At 46.5% G+C, this 22067-nt stretch overlaps 1 protein-coding gene across 4 annotated transcripts in view; it reads left to right on the plus strand.

Moving 5' to 3' along the window:
- Positions 1 to 8351: 8351 nt before the first annotated feature.
- Positions 8352 to 22067, plus strand: part of ADGRL1 (adhesion G protein-coupled receptor L1) — a 184042-nt gene continuing 170326 nt past the window's right edge. For 2 of the 4 annotated variants that reach the window (XM_053299297.1, XM_053299300.1), the window contains exon 1: positions 8358 to 9452. The gene's annotated coding sequence lies outside the window, so the exon portion shown is untranslated. Of the gene's footprint in view, positions 9453 to 22067 lie in introns of all 4 variants that reach the window. The other 2 variants (XM_053299307.1, XM_053299299.1) reach the window with 2 other exon arrangements.

Raw genomic sequence — 22067 nt, forward strand, 5'->3', positions numbered from 1 at the left:
GCTAAACAGAAAGGAAATTGCCCGAACACCAGAGGCACAAAAGACCAGCTGATGATTGACAAAATGATTTTAGAAAATTGCAAGAGAAGAAAAATAAATCTAAGTGTTGCATGGATTGACTACAAGAAGGCCTTCGACTCATTGCCTCACACATGGATACTAAAATGTTTAGAAACAATTGGTGTCAGCAAAAACATTCAGATATTTATAAAAAAAAAAGCAATGAGCACATGGAGTCAGGGGTGTAACTACTATTAGGCAGGAGGAGGAGGCTGCCTGGGGGCCCCCACGCCTCGAGGGGCCCCCAGAGGCAAGTCACATGACTATATATTGTGAAATGTGTGTGTATCAGTGAAGGGCCCATTTTAAAATTTTGTCTCTGGGCCCACTCCAGCCTTGTTATGCCCCTGTATGGAGTACACAGTTAACAATCAATGGCGAGACACTTGGACAGGTTAACATTAGAAGAGGTATTTTCCAAGGGGACTCACTATCCCCTCTGTTGTTTGTAATCGCCATGACCCCACTTTCACAAATACGAAACAAAACAGGCCTTGGACACCAAACATCTAAAACATCAAGTCAAATCAACCATCTGCTGTACATGGACGATCTGAAGTTGTATGGAAAGTCCCAGTCAGAAGTCGAATCACTGCTAAACACTGTCCATATATTCAGTAGTGATATAGCAATGGAGTTTGGACTAGGCAAGTGTGCTGCATTAATAATGAACAGAGAGAGGGAAAATAACAAAAACAGAAGGAATAGAACTGCCCAATGGAAGCAACATCAAGAACCTGGAAGAGAAAGAACATTACAAATATTTGGGCATTCTCCAGGCTGATAACATTGCACACACAGAAGTTAAAAGATAAATGGGAAGTGAATACATCAGGAGAGTTAGAAAAATCCTCAAGTCCAAACTCAATGGCGGGAACACCATACAAGCCATAAACACCTGGGCTATACCTGTTATCAGATACAGTGCAGGGATAATAGACTGGACCTAGGCAGAGCAAGAGACGCTAGATTATAAGACCAGGAAAATAATGACCATCAATCATGCTCTGCACCCCCGCAGTGATGTAGATAGACTATACCTCCTTTGCAGCTCAGGTGGAAGAGGAATGCTGCAAGTCCATCAAACAGTAGAGGAGGAGAAAAGAGGCCTTGAAGAATATATCAAGGACAGTGAAGAAGACGCACTTCAAATGGTCAAAGACATTTAAAAAGTTGCCAGAGATGTAGAGGCTCTTATTTCTGCAGGGAGTGCATTACAGAGTCTCGGGGCAGCAACAGAGAAGGCCCATCCCTATGTAGCCAGCAGACAAGCTGGTGGCAACTGCAGACGAACCTCTCCAGATGATCTCAATGGGCAATGCACCCATGGTGAAGAAGATGTTCTTTTAAATGCCCAAGGCCTAAGCTGTTTAGGGCTTTATAGGTTATAACCGGCACCTTGTATTTTGATGGGAACATTATTGGTAGCCAGTAGGGATGTGCATGGAACTGGCTGGCCCGGTTCGGTTTGATTCCAGACTGGACTCGAACCTAATTGGACCAGTTCGGTCTGGTACCCGCTTGAAACCTCCCTCCGGTTCAGGAGGGTGTCGCGAATTATTTTATTTTTTAAAAACATACATTTTTTTAACCTTTTCCCCTTCAGGGAAGGTTGTCGAGGCAGCAGGGTGTGTGTGTCCATGGAGTTTCCCCTCCCCCTGCCAGCCTCCGTTATCACGCCCTCTGGCCAGCCAGTTCTTCGGACCATTCGGACCTCTGTAGCTCGGTGTGGTGGCCATTTTGGATGCCACTGCGCATATGCAAATGGCCTCTGGCATGACCCAGGGCCTCGCAGAGGCCATTTGCGCAAGCGCGGCGGCATCCAAAATGGCCGCCGCACTGAGCTACGGAGGCCTGAACGGGCTGAAGAACCGGCTGTCCAGATAACGGATAACGGGTGATAATGGAGGCCGGCGGGGGGAGGGGAAACTCCATGGATACACACATCCCACTGCCTCAACAACCTTCCCCGAAGGGGAAAAGATTGAAAAAAATTTTTTTAACATAAAATAATAATAATTTGCTAACAGTTGAGGGGGTTCGGTCCGGGGCTGGGCCAAACAGGGGGTGGTTCGGTCTGGCCCTGAGCCATCGAACCAAACTGGTTCGACTTTGAACCCGTTCAACGTCGAGCCGGTTTGCACATCCCTAGTAGCCAGTATAGTTCTTCTAGTATAGGAACATTTAAAGCTGTTTTTAAAGCAGTTGATTTAAAGTGTATACGATGTATCCATCCACACAGTTACCCAGTTAAAGACTGCTCAGACCTCTCAGGATGGTCAGCCTTGAGGTGGATGAGAAGCTGGGGTTTCTGACAGTGTGCCACATTGCTACTTGTAGAGCGGAATGTTGCAGCAGTTCAAAATAAGTGAGAAGGCCAGGGATTGCATACATTCTAATTATCATTTGTTGGCCACTGGCCACCTTTGCTAGTTCTCCTTGCCAGGGAGTTTCCAAAACTAGGGATATTTTCCATATTTGAGGTTTTGGCCACAAACTTTGTTTTCCCCGCTCTCAGGGTAAACAAGACCCTTCTCACGACATCTTCTGGCTTTATGGATAAGGTCACCACTGTTAGTGTCAGCCTGTCCTTTTCCTCTCTTTAATTGTTTTTCTGTTCTTGGCTATCACTGTTCCTTCAGCTGCTAATGGGCACAGGTGTTACCAGCACATGAAAGTCTGTTGGAGCAACAATTTTACCCTGTGCTCACTCTGCTTAAGGGTAACTTTGGTAACTTTCTTACACCCACCCACACCCAAAGGGATCACAGACTGATTACAAAACAAATAGGTAATACATCTGTTATAAAATTGGTCATATACTGGTTGCATGCACGGGTCCTATAAGACCAAACTGCCCTGATAATGCATTCTCATCCTTGTACACCCCTTGTACCAGGAAGTTCTCTCCCCATGGGCTGGAGTGGTATGGGATTTATTGCACACTCTTTGCTTATTTCAGCAGCCCTTTCAGGATTCCTGAGCAGCATCTCTTCTCAGCCTCCACCTCCCTAAGGCAGACCATCATCAGTAATGTTCAGTGTTTTAGGCATACAGTGAGGGCTGTCAGCCAGTTAAAGAGTTGTTAGTTAATAATAATCATCTGATTTTAGTGGATTAGTTAATTAATTGATTATAGCTAAATGAACATGCATATTACCAAACTCTCAATACAGAAGTTTTTGAAACATTGAATTAAGTATGAGAAAATTTACAATTCAGTAAACAAAGGTTACCTCCCGTGGCAAGAAGGAAAGGCCATCTTTCACATTATTCATTGCAGTAACACACCAGACCCAAAATAGTCTAAAAATAAGCAACTGTGCTCTTAAATCACAGCCTTACTAATACATTTTTCTTCCCATTATTTAATCAACTAAAGCTTGACAGCCTGATCCTAAATATGTTTACTCACAACATTTAATGGAACATATTCTAAATAAGTGTGCATAATGTTTCAGACCTAGTTGATAAGTCTACTGATCTAGCTGAAACTTTGTTGCCACCCCATGAAATAGCTGTGGTGTCTATATATATTAGTGTTTGTATATATGTATGTGTGTGTGTGTGTGTATGTATGTATTTATTTTTGTTCCTAACTTAAACTGAGCTGTATAGAAAACAGTGTACAGAGTTACACATTATCTCTATATAGAATTATCTTAGATGTACCCATTACTAATCTCATGTGTGGCAGCTCTTGCGAGAGTTCGTGAGCTAGGGGAGCGGGGAGAGGAAAGTGACAGCAGTGGGGAACATAAGACCAACAGACATGCCAGCAAATGGTCAGGGAGGCGGGGAGAGAAAGCAGGGGAAAAAAGTAGTGGCGGCGGGGGTGGGGGGGAGAAAGCGAAAGTAACGGCAGGGAGAAAGAAAGCAGTGGCAGAGGGTGGGGAATGGTTGGCCAGGTGGCCGGCCAGAGAGAAAAAACATTAGAGCGTGGAAGAGGAGGGGGGAGGGCTGAGAAAGAGGGAGGGGGGCCAAGAACGAGGGAGAACTAGAGGCGCAGATGCTCTGTGCTCAGGCCAGCTAGTTATTATTATTATGCACAGTCTATCAGATGTTATTGACTGGATTTGGTACTTTAATTATCGGGCCCATTCCAAGGGTCTAGGATAACTAAAGAAATTATTATTATTAATACTAATAATAAATCTGACTGCTCTAGTTTGCTAGAAGATTGGTATGGAAGATAGGGATATAAAAACCGGTTTTAATTAGAACCAGTTTGCACTCAAACCAGCTCGGTTCAAGTGGTTTGAAAATGGCCTTGAAAATGATGGCCGCACGCTCATAGAGGGCTAAAACAGCCCCAAAATGGGCCAGCCCGGCCATGCTAGACGGTGAAGGGAAGCCAGCAGGTGAAGGGAGGAGATGCCGGAGACCCCTCTCCACAGCTGCCACAGCACCCCGCAAAAGTCACTGCTGCCCTCACTGGGAGGTAAGTCATTTTTAAAAAACTAAAAATCGCTGGGAGGGAAGTCATTTTTAAAAATCCTACCACCCTCAGACTGAACTGGACCCTGTTCAAGGGCTGCCAAAATCGAATATGCCTGGTCCGATTTGAATCCGGTTTGAATTTGAACCGAACCAGGAAAACTGATTTTTTGTCCATCCCTAACTGAAGGTTGTTCTCCAACATGCATTTAAAATAAATGGCTATATTCCTAAATGGAAGCTGGAATTTAGTGGACAAAAGCAGAAACCAACCAACAGAAGAAAACAGCGCTTGAGATTAACGATGCACTTTTCAAAAACCAAAATTTAAAGAATAACCAAGAAATTCACCAAGTCTCGTGATCCCATAAAATGTATAATTCTGGAAACCATATGTTTTTTCTTCAACATCCCTTGAATAGCATGAGTGGATACAGCCAGCATGTACTGCCAATAATTTGTTACCTTCAAAGGTTGTGGCATATTTACTCACATTGACCTCAATCAATGCACTCTGCTTGTCAGTCTCCAAGGTAGGAAAACCTTTGAGGATCAAACTAAATTGTCAATGAAGTTTAAGCTCCGGTTCCCCCTTCCCACTACACATAAGCAGCACCTATGTGTTCTTTCAGCAGAGAACAAGTGAGTAGGCTATGGAACAGCATCTGGATTCCGTGGGTGAATTCCCCCTCCTAACTCTAGTCGATCAGATCTCAGGAGGAAAAAATGGTTAGTACAAATAGGTGGCAAAGGCCAGGATAGTCCCTTCCTGACTCAAAGCAGTAGTGATGGGTTTGGAGGGGCTTCCAGGAAGCTCCACATGCAGCTTTAGTATCATCTCTATTTCCTTCTCCAGATTATAGTAAAAACATGTTTCATTTCTCCAAAGCAAACCTGGCATTTATTCTGGGAAATACTAGCATAGAAAAATTGATATACCAAGGCTACGTAACCATGACTTAGCCTAGATCTTTGGAGGACAAAGTGTATTATGTGAGCATCTCAGATTCATTTTTTAAACAAAATGAATTTCTAACCCTTGTGGCAGCAGAGAAAAGCTTAAAAAGGTGAATCCAAATGACACAAAAAGGCGATTGGTTTAGGGGCAAAACTGGGGTGGATTAGTAATCACTGAACGGGAGAGGGGAAAGTATTGGCCTCCAGCAAGTGGGAGGGAAAAACTGGACCGGTTTCACATTGATGGGAAAGAGCAATGGTAAAAAATGAAAGGGGCGGAAAAAGAAAATAAGGGATGCTGCCTGATCCGGTGCATTTTTTTTCAGAACTAAGTTCTACTGAGTTCAATAGTGCTTACTTCAAAGTAATTATGCATAGGATTGCTGCCTTAAAGTAGGTATATGAAATATTTTCAAACAACATTTCAGTTTGGAAAGCCTGTAAGGATGGTAGGCTGTCTGATCTTTCATTTATTCTCTGTACTGGGTGGAACTGTTTAATTCCCCTGCCCCAGATTGAGTGCATTTAAGATGAGTTAAATGGGTTTTACTAACAAAGAGTAGTCTCAGAAAACCAAATTTGGTTTCCATATGCCACCGCTTTTTAGAGGTTTGCAGAGACTTCTAAAGCAAAAAAGACCTGGTTAGGAACACATAAAATGCCCCAGATGAATATAGGAGAAAGATGTTAATAACTGATGCTACAGCAGGAGGGGTGGCTAAGAGGCATCCTTTGAAAAATCATGTCCCCTTTGCCCCCCCCTACAAATTACCTTTTTTTCTTATTACTCATAATAGCCCCCTCCCAGCCTTCTCAGAAAGAACTTTGCCTTGCCTTAGCCTCCTTAGGCAATCCTATCCACACTTAACTGGGAACAAGTCCGATTGAATAAAGAGTGACTTCTGGGTAAACAACATGCACCGCATATGTCCTGTTTAATGCCACCCCACTGGAAGTGGTTTCAGATACTTCACTTTACAGTAGCCAGCAAAACTGAAGAGGGCCCATTACCCAGTGATAGAGTTCATGTTTTGCATGTAGAGGGTAGAGTCCCCAGTTCAGTTCTCATACCCAACATCTCCAAGTTAAAGAATCTCAGGAAGCATGTTGGGGAAGGTCCTTTAGCAAGCCGTCACTACTGGATATGGCAGGTAAGTATTTCTTGGCCAGGAAACACTCCAGGGCCTTGTTCGTTTCTGCTCTCTGTTTGTGACACACTCAGGGGCCTAACAAGGCTGGAGTGGGCCCAGAGACAAAATTTTAAAATGGGCCCCTCGCTGATACACACACACACTTCACAATATATAGACATGTGACTTGCCTCTGGGGGGCCCCTCGAGGTGTGGGGACCCCCAGGCAGCCGCCTCCCCTTGCCTAATAGTAGTTACGCCCCTGGACACACTATAATCTGGATGGTATGGTGTGTGTGTGCACGTGCTTTGAACATAGAGGGTTCAAAGTCAGGCTTGTTGGACCGTTCCAAACTGCTGTAATGTCTATGCGTTGGAAGCATTCCTAACACCCACTTGAGTTTATCACTTCTTGTCCAGAGAAAATGTCTGGTTTGTTGCAGGACTTGCATCCTGCACAACATGCAAAAAAGGCCCTCCCCCCACTGTTCTGTGCTTCAAAATGCCGATGTAAACCATGAATGTTGAGCAGGAAAAGCTGGGTGAATTTGTCGTCACAAGTTCCGCAAGGTCAGAAAGCTGTTCACACCTGGCTTTTAGTTTGCATCTCCTCCGGAATGGAGGGTCTGTGTTCACATATCAGCCAAATTTACTCTGAAGTCCCTGTGAGTTATCGGGGAGCACTTCATACACAATCAGCTTTCTTTAATTGTGTGTTAAGAGTGTAGCCCGATTTATACCCAGGGTTATAAAATCCACTTTTTGTGTCGGTTTTTTGGGGCAACTTAGCCTCTCAGTAAAGCATGCTGTCTGGGAAAGCTCAAGTGTTAGCCTGTCTCCTGAGGCCAAATGCCTTTGGATTCATCCCAGACTAGATTATTTAATCCTTCCTTCCAGTTGCTAGCACCCCGATTCCTCTGATACCCAATCAACATGTATTTGCTCTCCACTAGTTGCTATGCAGTCTTGCAGCACAAAGCGATTGAAAGGTTGGGGTTTCCTTTCCCCCCAGCTAAGACTCCCAAAGCTTGGAAACGGAAACAGGGTTTGCCTTCAGGGGCCATTCACTCCAGTGTTGCTTGCCAGGTACACGAAGGGCTCCCGGCCAGATTTTGTCTCCAGCCCCTTGCTAGCCAAGTGCATCTGCAAGAGTGCCCTCGAAGTCCTGTCAGGATTTATCTGTTCCTTATGATCCGCTAGGAGAATCTGGCATTTACCTGGCTTCGATCCTAAGTGAAATTCCAGTTCTCTCCCCGCTCCTCCCACCGTCTCTCAAATGCTGAATATTCAATGTCATGGATTCAAGTCCACTTCGAGTATGTCCCCTCGCACCAGAGTCACTTCATCCGAGGAGGGGTAGCCCGAAGTTCTTATAGAAAGCGGGGGAGAGACCAATTTTTACCCTCGCATACAGTCCGTGGTCGTCGTATCTATTCGACTCCCCGTTTGCCTGTCTAGGCTTATCCATCTCCAGCCCCTCCGCTATCCATTTACCCGTGTACTCCAGGCTTCCGCTCTCTTTTCGGATCCGTTCAGGATATTGCTTCCTTCCTCCCAAACGGAATCTCTTTCTCCCCCCCCCATTCCTCCCCCTCGTTCCGCTCCAGATTTTCTTTCCTGTGCAATGTATGTGTGCCTCCCCTCGGTCTCCCAGGTATATCCGTCCCTTCTGAAATCCGCTCCGAAGTTTCCCTCCTGCCTTCCCTAGCCTGAATGGATCTGGCTGGCTCGCCGCCGCTGCCTCTTGGTCCCTGGTGTGCAAAGCAGCAAGCTTCCCTCGAAGCATCCTTGCTGGAGGTTCCTGGCTGTGCGGCCAAGGATCTAGCAGAGGGCGCCAGGAGGGACTAGCGGCTCTCGGCTGTGTGATTGCCTCTGGACAGGGATTTTTTGTTTGGTTTTTTGTTTCCCCCACCCCTCAGTCACCTTCCTTTGCATCCACTTCTCCGCCTCGCCTTAGCCGAACGAGTCTGCCGGGAGGGGGCGTCCCCAGCCAGAAGAAAGCGCGAGTCTTTGCAGAGGGGAAGCCGGCGGGCAGCCGAAGCCCTCACGCCATGGGTAGACGCAGGGGGCCGCTTGGAAGCTAGCGACTGCAAGGCGAGGGGTGGTGACCGGCCGCCTGGAGCACTGAGTCCCCGATCGTCCCTCCGCGGTCTGGGCTGGGGGTGAGCGCGCGTGTGCGCTGTGTGTGTGCGCTGGGGCGGGGGAAGCTGAGCAGAGGAGAGACGAGCAGGCAGACGGAGCCCCCACCCCGCCGTCGTCGCCAGCGCGCGCGCGTGTGAGTGTGTGATCGGGGGGTGGATCCTGGTTCGCTTGCCTCCACCGTCTCCAAAATGCCCGGACTGCCTTCCATGGATGGATATATTTTAAGACTTCCTTTCGCATTGCTAGGCGAGGCGGTTCGCCTGCTGGAGGCGTCCGCCAGTGACATCTCATCGCGGGAAGGAAGGCTTTGATTTGGCCCCTTCCCTCTTTTCCTTCCTCCTGCTGTTTGGGAGGGGGCGGCTGCAAACAACAACAACAACAACAACAAAAATAGGGACGGAGCTTGATTTCTGACAGACGTTCCTTCCCCCCCCCTTCCCCTTCTTCCCCCCGCCCCGTCTTTAACTCGCCGCCCCTCCAGGGGCAAAACAATCTGAAATCAGGACGCGTCGTTTTGTGTGTGTCTCTCCCACCCCCATCCCCACGTTTCTCTGAAATTGACGCCCCAAGGGGGGGCGATCGGAAGAAGATCGAGATCGCGCATCACGCATCCGATTGCCTCGTGTTTCCTGATACCTGCGGGGGCTCTCAAGCCCTGCCGTCCTGGCGGCAGGATGGATTAGGGATCCCTGAATGGAGGAGCCCGACGATACTGGATCGCAGAAGGTAAGGACTGGGCTTGTCTTCGGAGGCTATTTGCGTGGGGTTGCTGTAGTGGCGCGATTGCAACTGCTCCTGAGCCCTTCCCGCCCCCCCCCCCAATCGATGACCCTGTTGGTCTCGGACACCTGGATAAACCGGACGGATGGCGAGTCTGTATTTGAGACGGGGAGGGGAGTGTTGGTGTTTCTCTGGCAGTCTTTTGTGTGTGTGTGTGGTGGGGGGGAGATGAAGATGAGGTGAAATGGATGATATATATATATATTTTTTTAAATTCAAACCTGCGCTTTCCTCGTCTTGAGATTCCCCCCTCCCCCCAGTGGTTTGGATGCTGGTGGACTTGGTGTTTGATAGCGTCTCTCGCAGACAGGCTTTCTTTGCGCCACAGGGACTTGAACGGGTGGTGTTGCTGACTGGACTACGGTGCTGGAAGGAAGAAACCATTTCCTCGCGCTCTCGCCCCCCCTCCCGCTCCAGGGATTTTGTGATCGGACAGACTGGGGTTCTGCAAATGAGGGTCCTTTTTGCGTACGGATGATGAGCCCCCCCCCGCCCCCTGCGTGTGCCCAAGACAAAGCCATCTGCAAAAAAATACCCTGCCCCTCGCCGTCGTTACTGCGGTATTCCCTCCCCCCCGCTTTTGTGTGTGTGTATGTATGGCGGGGAAAAGAGAAATTACCCTCAAAATACCGAAACGCACAAAAAAGAGGGTAGGGCTTTTCTTGAGATCTTGTCTCTGGTCTTATCCCTGCCCTCCCCTTCTCTCTGGTCAGTTTTGCTGCAGGGGGAAAAAAAGCAGCCGGAACCAGGACAAGATCGCAGCAGCTGCCCCTTTCCGTCTCCTTTAATTTTCTCCCCCAAATTTTTCTGATACGTGTCTTTATGTAACAGGCAGGCTTTAGAGGTGGAGGAGACGGCAGTGGGGGGGGGGCATACACACGCGCAAACCTTTCCCCCCACGTACCATTTCAAGATGGGAGGAGGATGCAGGCTGAATGTATAATCAGGAAAGCTCTGGTGTGTGTGTGGGGGCTCATCGGCTTGTTGTGATGGCTCTTGGGCTGTGCCATCCACTTCCCTCGATGCCCACTCCATGGCCGGGCACATCACTCTGGGGGCAGTCTGATGTGCCCCTTACTTCACCTTAGACCAGGCCCTTCGGAAGCAGCCCACCTTTGGGGCCGCTGGTGGGTCCCAGAGCTGGAGATGTGGCTGAGAGTCCGATCCTGTAGTGTCTGGGGCCTGAGCGCAGTTCTGCTCCCTACATAGGAAGGATCTTCTCGGAATCAAGGGTGTGTGTGTGTGGCGTGTGTGCGCACTTTGGCACCTTGTATAATAATTACCCCTGATTTGCCTTGGCCAAATGAAGGAAAGGGCAGCAGATAATTTTGGGAAGAAGATAATCTAGAACAAACTGACCTGACACCGCTGACGGCATCCACAGCTATATGCCTCCCCGCAACATCAACCCGGACTGTTGTTTATTCTCACCTTTGCTCACCAGCAGCTTTGTGGTCCAAGCTTCCACTGATCTTAGGAAGGGTGAGGAATCGCGAAGGGAACAGATTCTGAAAATGTGCTGGTTTAAAACAATCAGTTCCTGAACTATAATGGTGAAGAAACAGGATGTGTATCTTGATGAATGATACAAACCAGTTTGATTTAAAAATATGTGGTGGTTGGGGGTGGGGTGTTGAACAGGTCCAGATTTATGGCAGTATGCTGTGAGCTCCTTCCTCAGCTGGGAAATAAAACAGGCTAGAGTGAGAATATTTTTTACACCGTTGGGAAATGAGATGAATAGAAAAGAGGTGTGTGTGTGAGAGAGAGTGGGGGGGGAACATGAAATGATCAGCAAAAGGAAAAGGGAAAGGGGGGTGGCAAATGCAGACATGGATGGTCAGAGAGAGGGAAATATAGATGAAAGATGAACAGATGGGGGAATGGATGATGAGATAAAGAACCTGTTCGTAATTGCTCCCTCTGCCTTCCTTTTCGCCTCTCCCCAAATTTATTTTGCATAAGGCCTCCCCCCACTCCCCAATTTCCTGTGGTAGCTTTATGCTTTCAAGTGGTGATTGAATAGCCCTCCCTCCCCCACCCTGCGACCAACCCATAAATGTCTTTTCACAATGTTGGCTTGCTTGGCAAAAGTGGGGAAATCAGAAGATGTAAAACAATAATTCTTTCGTGATGACAGAATATGAAGCTTGTTAAAAGGACGAGTTGGCACACGGGAGGTGGAAGTTGGCCTTGCTTTGTGGGAAACCTCTCATGTTGGCACTTGAAGAAATCAACCTGTTCTGAGTGTGAAAGATTTTCATTTTGCTCCAAATTGTCCCCCTTCTGACTGTCCTTTCTTTGCTTGCTCCCCATCTCTGACTGCTCCTCCTCAAGAGCAGGGAAGTCATTGCTTGGATCCATAGAGAGCTCTTAAAAAACCAGCTCTCTGATCTGAGTGGCTCACTGCATACTATTTCACATGTATGCAGCTGTGTCCCAAGGAGAATTCGTAAAGTGGGGCACCAGTCCACTGCTGACCGAGCATCTCTGGGGTAGTAGGGTGAGGAGAAAGCCTTGCAAAGCAGAAGCAGCGTAAGAGGCTTTTAGAACATGTCTGCAGTAGAACAACCAAGGAACAGGGTACTGGAAAACAAAGGGATACTCCAGTACTACCCCATCCCTTTTCTTGAATGAGAATTATCATGGATTATGTTGCCAGTATTGAGAAATAAATGTGGCCTGTTTGATTGGATTAGAGAGATTTGGGAACCAGAACTCCTGGGCTCTACTATTGAATCCCTACTACAGTCAGTGCTTAATTCATGCACCAGGATTTATGTGTGCCAGGAAGTTGTGACCCCCTGCCCTGGAAGTTCTACTGTCTAATCTCAGCTGTGCTTGACTTGGTGGTAGTTCTTCTGGGGTGGAGGTAAAGGGACCCTGCATATTTGGACAATCTCTTCTGTATTACTTTGTCACATGATCCAGAGCAGAGTCCTGATACTGAAAACAGATTAGGTTATGAGCTTTATGCATATGGTGGTGAGGGTGTTTTGGGAGCAAAGACTGGGAGATTTTTTCAGGCGCTGCTCAGAACATCCCAGGCACTAAATGGGCCACAGAGTCTGGCACTGGAAAATGGGAGAATCCCTTTTTGGAGAATCCTTTATTCTGCTGCACCAGAAATAGTAAGAGGACTTCGTGTTTACCAGGTCTCCTTCCCATCTTAGCTGTTTCCGCTTTATTGATGCTTACTTTGTCATTGATCTTCCCTGATAGCTGTATCTCTTCCCCCAAGACTTTAGATAATACAACTAACCTCATGTCCCTTTAGACCTTCTGGGAGAAGGGACAGGAGTCTAGTCCTGAGCTGGAATAGATAGGGGAGGACAATTAATTAAAATCCTGAATGTCATGCATCCGAGATCCCTCGGTGCTTGGTGTTCAGCCTGCTCTGTGTCTTGGATAAGCTAGAGGAACAGAATTTTGGGTTGGGATTCATTATGTCAACGGCTTGCTGTGACTTTTGTGAGACCAGTCATATCCTTCCCTTTCCCTCTGGTTAGACAGTCTGCTCTTTGAGATCAAAGCTGATATCTCACTGTGGTTATATGGCACCGACTGGGAACTCTATGTGCCACTGAAATTCGGGTTATAATCCCGTCATTTTCATATACACAGACTTGGTGGAAGCTGCAGGTAAGAACCTTGTGTAGTGGGAGGAAGGGAGAGCCTCCATTTCTCTTTTCAGTTTCTGCTGTGCAGCTAACAGTCCTGCTCCTTAAGCTTATGGAATGGCCTTACTGGGACTGGGGCCCAGCAAAGGGTGTGCAAAGAGAACTGCTACATATGGGTTTTTAAGCCATCGCAAGTGCAGGAAATGCAGGAGTCTGTCCCTTGTTTTGCATGAAAAATGGGTGCATATATCACGGGACAAAAGGATTGAATAGTCACCGTTGGTGATAAATGCATGAACATGGGTACTTTTCAGATAGCCTTTCCTTTCCATGAATATTGTAATCCTCACTGTTGTTTCCACAGAAATTATATTTCCCCCCAGAAGGGTTCAGTTTCTCTTTGGAATCCAGAGTAGTGCCTGAATGAGGAGAAATGAATCCTTAGAACCTCCTATTTGCTAGCTGCATCTGGAAAGTCCCACTATAGTAAGAAAGTTCATTGTGGATTGTCAGGGATTTCTTCCAGTTCTTGTAGCAAGGAGTTTCATAAGCCAGCTATTTGCTCAATGCCTGTGAGGGGAGGTGGAAGAAACATGTAAGCTTGGGTTATGTAAGAAGTTAGAACAGATTACAGAATGGCCTTCATTTGTGGAACATGCCTCTGTTCTTGATGCAGGGGTGGTGCATGCTCCATGGCTCCCCCCCCCCCCCCCCAGTGCTGAGAGTTTAGTTCAAATGGACCAGAGCCTCATTTTTGGTGTAAATGGGCTTCACTGTGCAGGAAATGATGAAACTGGGTCTCCTGGTGGATGTAAATCAGCATCACTCCTTTGAAATGAATGGGAATGCTGCTGATTAACACCAGCTGGAGGTATGCAACCTTTTGCCAAACACGTTTGTGTTGCGGCCCCTGTGGGTATGTGCACAATCTGTGACAGGGCCTTTGCTTATGCGAGCCTGTAGCATTTGCCTGAAGCCAGTATCCTGTTATTTTAAAGAATGCCATCTTCTGAAACTGACATTGCAGCACAAAATGCCTCTGAGCAGGGAGCTCTTCAACCAAATCTAAATCAACATCTCTCTGCATAGGCACAACCTTGCCTTAGAAACTTCACCAGCTCCTAAGCCCCGGGGAGAGTGTGTGAGAGAGAGACTGTGTGTGTGTGTCTGTCCAGAACCACTGAGTGACAAAAGGAATTCCTTTCCGTGTCTGATCATGTGGGGTGCAGAGGCCGGATTCCTACAGAGCTTTAGCCATGTGCAAGCCACTGAGTCTTTCCTTGGCGTTAAGGAGTCTGAATTTCCAAGAGGTCTAGAAAGGCAGTCTGGCATCTGATGCTTATTGTGCAGACAGACCATAGGTGGCAAGCAGGGGAAAAGGAATGCAGTTTTGTATGTATTTCCTTTCCCTCCATTCCTACAGTGTGTGGGTGGCTCTTTCTTAGCTTGTGTATATAGAGGTTTTTTGTTTTTTTTAATAATGATTATTATTTAGCTGGGGAACATGTGGGCGTCTGCAGCCAATTTCTGAAGCTGCGTTACCTGTCTTGCGTACAGCGGGGAGTGGGGGGGATATTTCCCCAAGGGCCTCCTGCAGTTGCACGAATGTATTAGTTGCCCTTCATCTGCTCACCTGGATGTGTTCTGGCTTGTATGCACACACATGCATCAATGTGCTAGCATATCCATGTTCTCCCATATATGTCTGAGCACACACCCTCAGCCACTTGCACAAACACACATCCTGTCTCTTTTGTCATGCACCCTTCTGTGATCAGCATGGCAGATGAACCCTCCCTCTGCCCAGACTCAGCCACTGCCTGGGGATTAGAAGCAACATGCTGGGGAGTGATTAGGGGATGGCAATCTGCTTGGATTCTGGCCGGGTGATGCAGCCACATGGGAGGGTGGGAGGGGAGAGGGGCAAGGCACAGCTATTCCTCTCCTACTATTACCTTGCAGCCTCTTCGATCCAGCCATTCATAGCCATAGAGGCTGTCCTCATATTCTTCTCCTTTTTTCTCTTGGGGATTTCACCCATAACATTAGCAGGCTCCAGATGCCCACTCCTACCCTCCAGCATTTCTCAGTCCTCACAACCCTTTTCGTGCCCACCTGCAGAACTCCTGTCACCATCCTCTTACAGCGGGGGAGGGGGGGGAGGGAAGCAGTAGGTGTCAAACTGCACTAGAAGATGTTTGTTGTGGTAGTAGGAACTTGGGTACTGGATAGGTTGGATTCACCATCTTGCTCTTTGATACCTTGACAACCAAGGCTTCCTATCCTTTTTGGATTCAGGGGCTGGTACCAGTCTATAAGAATGGCCTGGGGTACCAAAAGAAGGTTGAAACCAGAGCTATTCTGGGCATTTGTCTGTTCTGCTCGTGTGACGTATCCTGACATCCTGTTGGTCGTTTTATCATTAACAAACAGCACTACATTGTCTTTATGACGAGCCAACTTCCACTCCTCTTTTAAAACTTCCCTCAGGATCCCCTTTCTTGGGCCACACAGGCGCGTAACAATGATAGGGCAAGGGGAGACAGTTGTCTGGGGGCCCCACTGCCTGGAGGGGCACCCCAGGGGCACCTCATGTGACTCCCCATTGCCCCCTGCCCAGCCCCATAGCCTCTCAGCCACTTGCCCTCTTCGCCGTCTCTCCTGCTTGTTCTGCTGGCCGGCAATCGAAGCAGCAGGCAAGCTGCAAAGAGCTCCTTCTCTCCCCGCCTCCCAGCTGATCGGCGGGTGGGCGGGGCTTCCAGGGAGGCCTCCGTGTAGGCCGCAGTGAAGCCTGAGCTCGAGTAGGGCCCAAGCCAGCCAGGAAGGAGGAGGCAGCCAGAGTGTTCTCTGCAGCAGAAGACCCCTTGCTGCCCTGCTCAACCCAGACCAGCATTTGCCAGGTAGAGTGTGAACTCCTTTTTGTGGTTACCTTTCCCGCCCCCCCCCCCCCATATATAGGGATCTGTTTGCCATAGGGCTTGGATATGGGGGTGGGGGAGGAGGGACCGAGAAGTCTCTGAATATTTATTTTGAAACAGCTTGGAAAATTTGCTGACTTAAAAAAACTATCTAAAATGTCCTATAAGTGGCTTGTTTCATGGCAGAAAATTGCAAAAACTTCTGGAACAGTATTTTATTAATTTTATTTATTCATTCATTCATTTATAAATGCATTTATGTTCAAGTTGTTTTGCAACCCAGAAGGTCTGAGTGAGAACTGTGAAGCATGTGTGGTGCTTTTATTTTATTTTTCTTGTGTGTGAACTGCTCCCCAATAACTTGCAGGGACTTCAGGGTAAATCTGGCCAACATGTGAATGCAGCACCTCCATTCCAGAGGAGATGTGTCTTAAAGGGCTTTAAAAGCCTCCTGTGAAAAACCTCCTGCAATCAAACTTGACTGAATTTGTTCAGAATTCTGAGAAAACAAACATAGGTTCACCCTGCATGGTTGAAAGTCTCCTTTGCTAATCTGCAGCAAGGGGCCCATTTTAATAATTCATCTTTCTAGTGTGTTCTAGGCATTAAAAGTAATACAAATGTATAGTACTCAATGTATATCACTATATATTGTGACGTGTGTGTGTGTATTCAGTGAAATGTATTTGCAGGCAGCATACTTATTTTGGAATATCAGACTTAAATCCTTGGGGGCCTGGGGTGTGCAGAGGCCCTGGACTTTGGGGGGGGGGGCATTTTAAAACCTTGTCTCTGGGCCCACTCCAACCTTGCTACGCCCCTGGGGCCACAGTAGCCTCTGTCTGAGTGCATATATTTGAAAACATCCCATGTTACTTGACTGCAGCCATGTGGGGCAGTAAGGTATGATCCAGGGCTTCCAGACCAACAGCCTGGGAAACCCCACTCAGACCTATCAAGTGGGCTCTGCCTGGACTGCTCTATGCTGGCTTTCTAATTGTCGATCCTTCCTACATCCCAGCATCCACTACTTCTTTATCTAAGCCTGACAGCACACTATTGTATTTGGCGGGGCAGAACCCCCTTTTTTTGCCATGCATATCTTCTTTATCAGAGGAATGGGGATAGTTTATACCAGCTGGTGTCCAGCAGATTGACTTCAATGACATCAGGATGTTTTGCAGTCACCAACGCATGCTCTCAGCTCCTGCCTGTAGGCTTCCAGCGGCATCTGGTGGGCCACTGTGTGAAGCAGGATGCTGGACTAGATGGGCCTAGGGCCTGATCCAATAGGGCTGTTCTTATGTTCTTAACTCATTAACTTGACAAACTGACTCCATTGTAATCAGGACAATTTGCCCCTTTGGATATTTCAACATTAGCCATTTTCACACGTGATAACTTAAATTGGTTTGTGTGTGGGGGTGGTGGGGGTGGTTGTGTTTTGTTATGTTGACACTTTATAACTATAATGCCTACATTGATTACAGTGTATGTTTTGATTTAATACAGTTTTTCAATCACTTTTAAAAAAAAATCCATATTATGCATTTGTACATGCACATACAGAACACAAGAGAGGCACTTAGGGGTTTGATTTCCAGTTCATGATCCATATGGCTCACAGGCCACACCCAGCCAATCTGAATTGCCAATATCTCTACATTGTCTACTTGATTACACCTGTTCTATGTTCTCTGTACATCTCTTCAGGTAAGGAAGAGGTTATTTCCTGCCAGAAGATGATTAGTTAAGGTTATTATTTCACAAAGAGAAAAAGGAAACACACCATTGCTTGTCTGCATGTGTTGATGATCATGCATGCAAATTTAAGATAGCTTTTTACTAGCAGTGGTGTGGAGTTTAAAAACATACTTGGTTCTGCTGGTGCTAAATCTGGCCCTAAATGATGATGATGATGATGATGATGAATAATTCGATTTCTATACCGCCCTTCCAAAAATGGCTCAGGGCGGTTTACACAGAGAAATAACAAACAAATAAGATGGATTCCTGCCCCCAAAGGGCTCACATTCTAAAAAGAAACAGACACCAGCAAGAATCATTGGAGGTACTGTGCTGGGGGTGGATAGGGCCAGTTACTCTCCCCTGCTAAATAAAGAGATGATGATTCTTTCTAAATAAAGAAATGATGATTGATCTGTGGGATACTAGTGAAGCCTATGTAGAGTGAAGACACTGAGATGAGTTTGTTAGTCCTTTCTGCTCTTTTGGGGATCTCTTGAGGGGGTCTTCATGAAAGCAGAGAGGAGGAGTGAATGAATAATAATGGACCTGCTAGAGTTGTAGAAATGATTGATTAATGTGAAGGAGGGGGAAGAGAAAAAGAGAGAGAATCGGGGAATGTGCATCTCAGTCATAATGGATCCAAAGTTGATCCTAGGGAGTGTTGTGCTACAGTGAATAGCCTTGGAACTTTAGAAGGATGGCCTCAAAAGCTGATGTCCATATCAAGTTATTTCCAGCTTACAGGATGGCTTAGTATCCTACTTGGTACATGTATCCTTCAAGGAACGCTACTTGTAGGAAGTGCTGTGCCTGGTCTTCTGACTTCCCAAGAAAAATGGATAAGCTAGGCAGAAGGGATGAGGCCATTGAAATCCAATCCAATCCAACCCAATCAATCAATCAAAAGAAAGAATAAAACTCACTACATTTGGGTAACAAATCATATTCACTTGATTACCTTGCTTGATATTCAGAGGGTCCCCTAAGTCATTGCCAGCACCATCATCTCTTTGAGTTTCCAATTATTTTGCTTTTTGCAGATATCTTTAGAAAGTGAGATTCCATTTTCAGTTCTTTGCCACTGTTCCACAATCTGGTTTTGATTCCTAGATCCTGGAAACACAAGTCTGTTCACATCCCAGAGGGAACGGTTGTCACATCCCTGAGGAAGCCGTATGCAGCTGACAATTACAGTATAGTAAGGGATTGTCTTTAAACTTATTAAGCTCCTCATCCTTTTTATGAGTTTCACATGGTGGGTTTGGAAAAAAGTGAGTGTACCTTGCATTTCAGTGCTAGGAAGGAGGGCTCTTTGTAGTGTCAATCCATTGGGTTCTGGGCTTAGGGAAGCTAGTCTGTTCTAGTGCCTAACAGCTGGCAGAAATATCTCCCAGCATTCAAAGTTTTCCCTTCAGTCCATATCTTTTCCCAAGCCTGACAGGATGGCTCAGCTGAATAGATGTGGATGACATTTCAGCAAAGGAAGAGTTTTGCAGCTAAAGAGTTGTTTAGGGATGGAAACAGAACACTCCCTTCCAATTCAGGATGGCAGTCTTGGCTATTGGGAGGTCAAAGTGGCAACTCTGCATTTCTTGGAGGCCTCACCCAGGCTTGCCTCATCTAGATAAACTGGATGACTGGCAATAATTCAGTTTTTTAAGGCATTTTCTAAAGCTAAAGTAGGGGGCATATGAGGGCAGTTCCTCTTCTGTAAAGTCCTAATTTGGGTTCCACTCTCCTTGAAGGACCAGCTTTTAAGTCTGAGGACACTCTTGAACCCAGCAGTGTTTCTAGATGCTCAGGTGACTGCTTTTGCCCAAATTACCTGTTCCTGATAAAAGTGGATCTGGCAATGGTCATGCATGTATGTTACCGCTCACTTGGATTACTGCAGTGTGCTCTATATCAGGTAGAGCATGAGTAGCTAGCTCACTGGCAGCTCCCGAACATCTCTGAAGTAGCTTTACAGGCATGTGAGCTTCCCTTTTTCCTGCCTTCCCTTCCAGTCAATACTGCAGATCTGATTGGCTGGTTGAGAGGAGGCATGGTCATGCCATTTTAAATCTCTCTTTCTTTGGGTGCTCAGGATTGCTTTTTCTTTCTCTCTCATTCATTTCTCTCCCAGCTTCTTCTCCCTCAGAGCCGTCTTGCTTGCTCCCCTCCTGTCCTGCAGCAAAATTTCCCTGAAATTCAGCGGATTGGATGTTAAAATTTCTTATTTTGTAGTGTCAATTTCTGTAGAAACTGTCATTTTGTGGCCAGTTCTGCCTCCCCAAGCTGCTATTTTGTTCTTCTGGACTTCCTGAAAATCTGAAGACTGTTCACCCATGCCCTACATGGGGCTGCCTTTGAAAAATGTGCAGAAATGTCAGCTGTTACAAGATGCTACTGCTTAAGTTCTTTTTGGGCCAGTTTTCTGAAGCATGATATTCCATTACTGTGTCTGCACACTGTCTTCCAGCCCATTCTTGAGCCACTCTCAAAGTACTGGTTATTGCCTTTAAAGCCCTAAATGGCTTGGGGACCATCTTATTTAAGGGGCCACTTCCTCCCCCACGTCTGCCCATCTTTTAAGATCAGATGGAGAGGCCCTTCTGCATGTCCTGCCACCCTTGGGCTGACAGAGATACCCAAGAGGGCCTTCTCCATAGTGATCCCTAGAGAATGTAATTCCCTGCCCCAGGTGATCTGCTTTGCCCCCAGTCTGCCTATTTATTTATTTTTTGCTGTTCTTTGAAGCCCTGGCTATTTCAGCAGCTGGTCAGTTCAGTTGCTGATGAGGTTTTCTTCCATTGGCTCTCTGCTCTTTCATATTTGTTTTGCTGCTGTTAGTATTTTGGGTTGTAGAGTTGTCTGATTGGTGGGGATATTTTATTATGTAATCCACCTTGAGCATGCCATTTCTCTTGGAAAGGTAGAGTAAAAATTTCTGTAATAAATAAATACTCTTCCATGCCCCTGTAGAAATACAGTAAGCCTTGCTTGGATGAGGGGAAACTATGTGATTCTGAATCTGTATATTTTTATGAATGTTCCGCAGCATAACCAAGGTTTTAATCAATTCTGTCAGTATCTACTTTGCTTTTGGAGGAAAGCAAAATGGTTTTTAAAAGACTACCTCCATAGATCACACTCTTAGCAGTTGTTGTGGTCTCTCAAAATAAAATGTAGAGAGCTTGTGGGGTAATACGTTCTTTTGGACTAATACACGCTTAAAAAAGAGAGGATGAGCTTCAAAGTATTCAAAAAGTAAAATCAAATTGTGAAAGGCAGAGAGTGTTTGGAAAAAGCCAGCATCCCTACATCTTGATTCTGCCCCTGCTATTATCTGCGTTTTATAAAAAGTGTGTGTGTGTGTACCTAATCCCTCTAACAAGGTTCTGTGTTTGTAACTTAGCTTCTTTTTAAGCCAATGTATTCGTTTGTTTTAGGAAAGACTCCTTCACAGCATCTCCTGTGTAGAGCTGGTCTTGTGGTAGCAAGTCCATATTTGGGTGGGAAGAGGCGGAAGGGAAGAGACATTTGTTGCACATCAGCTCTCTTCTGGCCTAGACGCATAGCTGCTGGAGCAGGAGGAAACTATGTTTTTCATCTCTTTGTCATATTTCAGTGCAGTGAGGAGAGCTGGTCTTGTGGTAGCATGCATGACTTGTCCCCTTAGCTAAGCAGGGTCTGCCCTGGTTGCATATGAATGGGAGACTTGATGAGTGAGCACTGCAAGATATTCCCCTTAGGGGACGAAGCTGCCGCTCTGGGAAGAGCAGGAGGTTCCAAGTTTCCTCCCTGGCAGCATCTCCAAGATAGGGCTGAGAGAGATTCCTGCCTGCAACCATGGAGAAGCCGCTGCCAGTCTGTGGAGACAATACTGAGCTAGATGGATCTATGGTCTGTCTCAGTATATGGCAGCTTCCTGTGTTCCTGTGTACTCTAGCTCAGAGCAGTAACATTGCCCTATATGTTTTTTCTCCTCTACTTTGAGCAGGTAGCTCTGAAGAAAGTTCTATTTAATTCAAAAGCTCACATCCAGTACTTTGAATATTAATTGGTTTAGTAAAAAGTACTGCCTCACCAGCTCGGTGTATCTCTAAAATGTGTAGAATATATTTTAATAGAGTATATCAGTAACCGAAGGCAGGCACCCGCAGTCCTCCACTCCATGTTCTAGATCTGGGTTGCACGATGATGTAACACCCAGGGGTGTTAGAAGTTGTACTCCAACAGCTGAAGGGCCGAAGTTGTGCAGCCCTATTCTAGATACAAATCTGATCAAGGAC

The sequence above is a fragment of the Hemicordylus capensis genome, chromosome 2 (assembly GCF_027244095.1).
Source record: "Hemicordylus capensis ecotype Gifberg chromosome 2, rHemCap1.1.pri, whole genome shotgun sequence".
Classification (NCBI taxonomy): Eukaryota; Metazoa; Chordata; class Lepidosauria; order Squamata; family Cordylidae; genus Hemicordylus; species Hemicordylus capensis.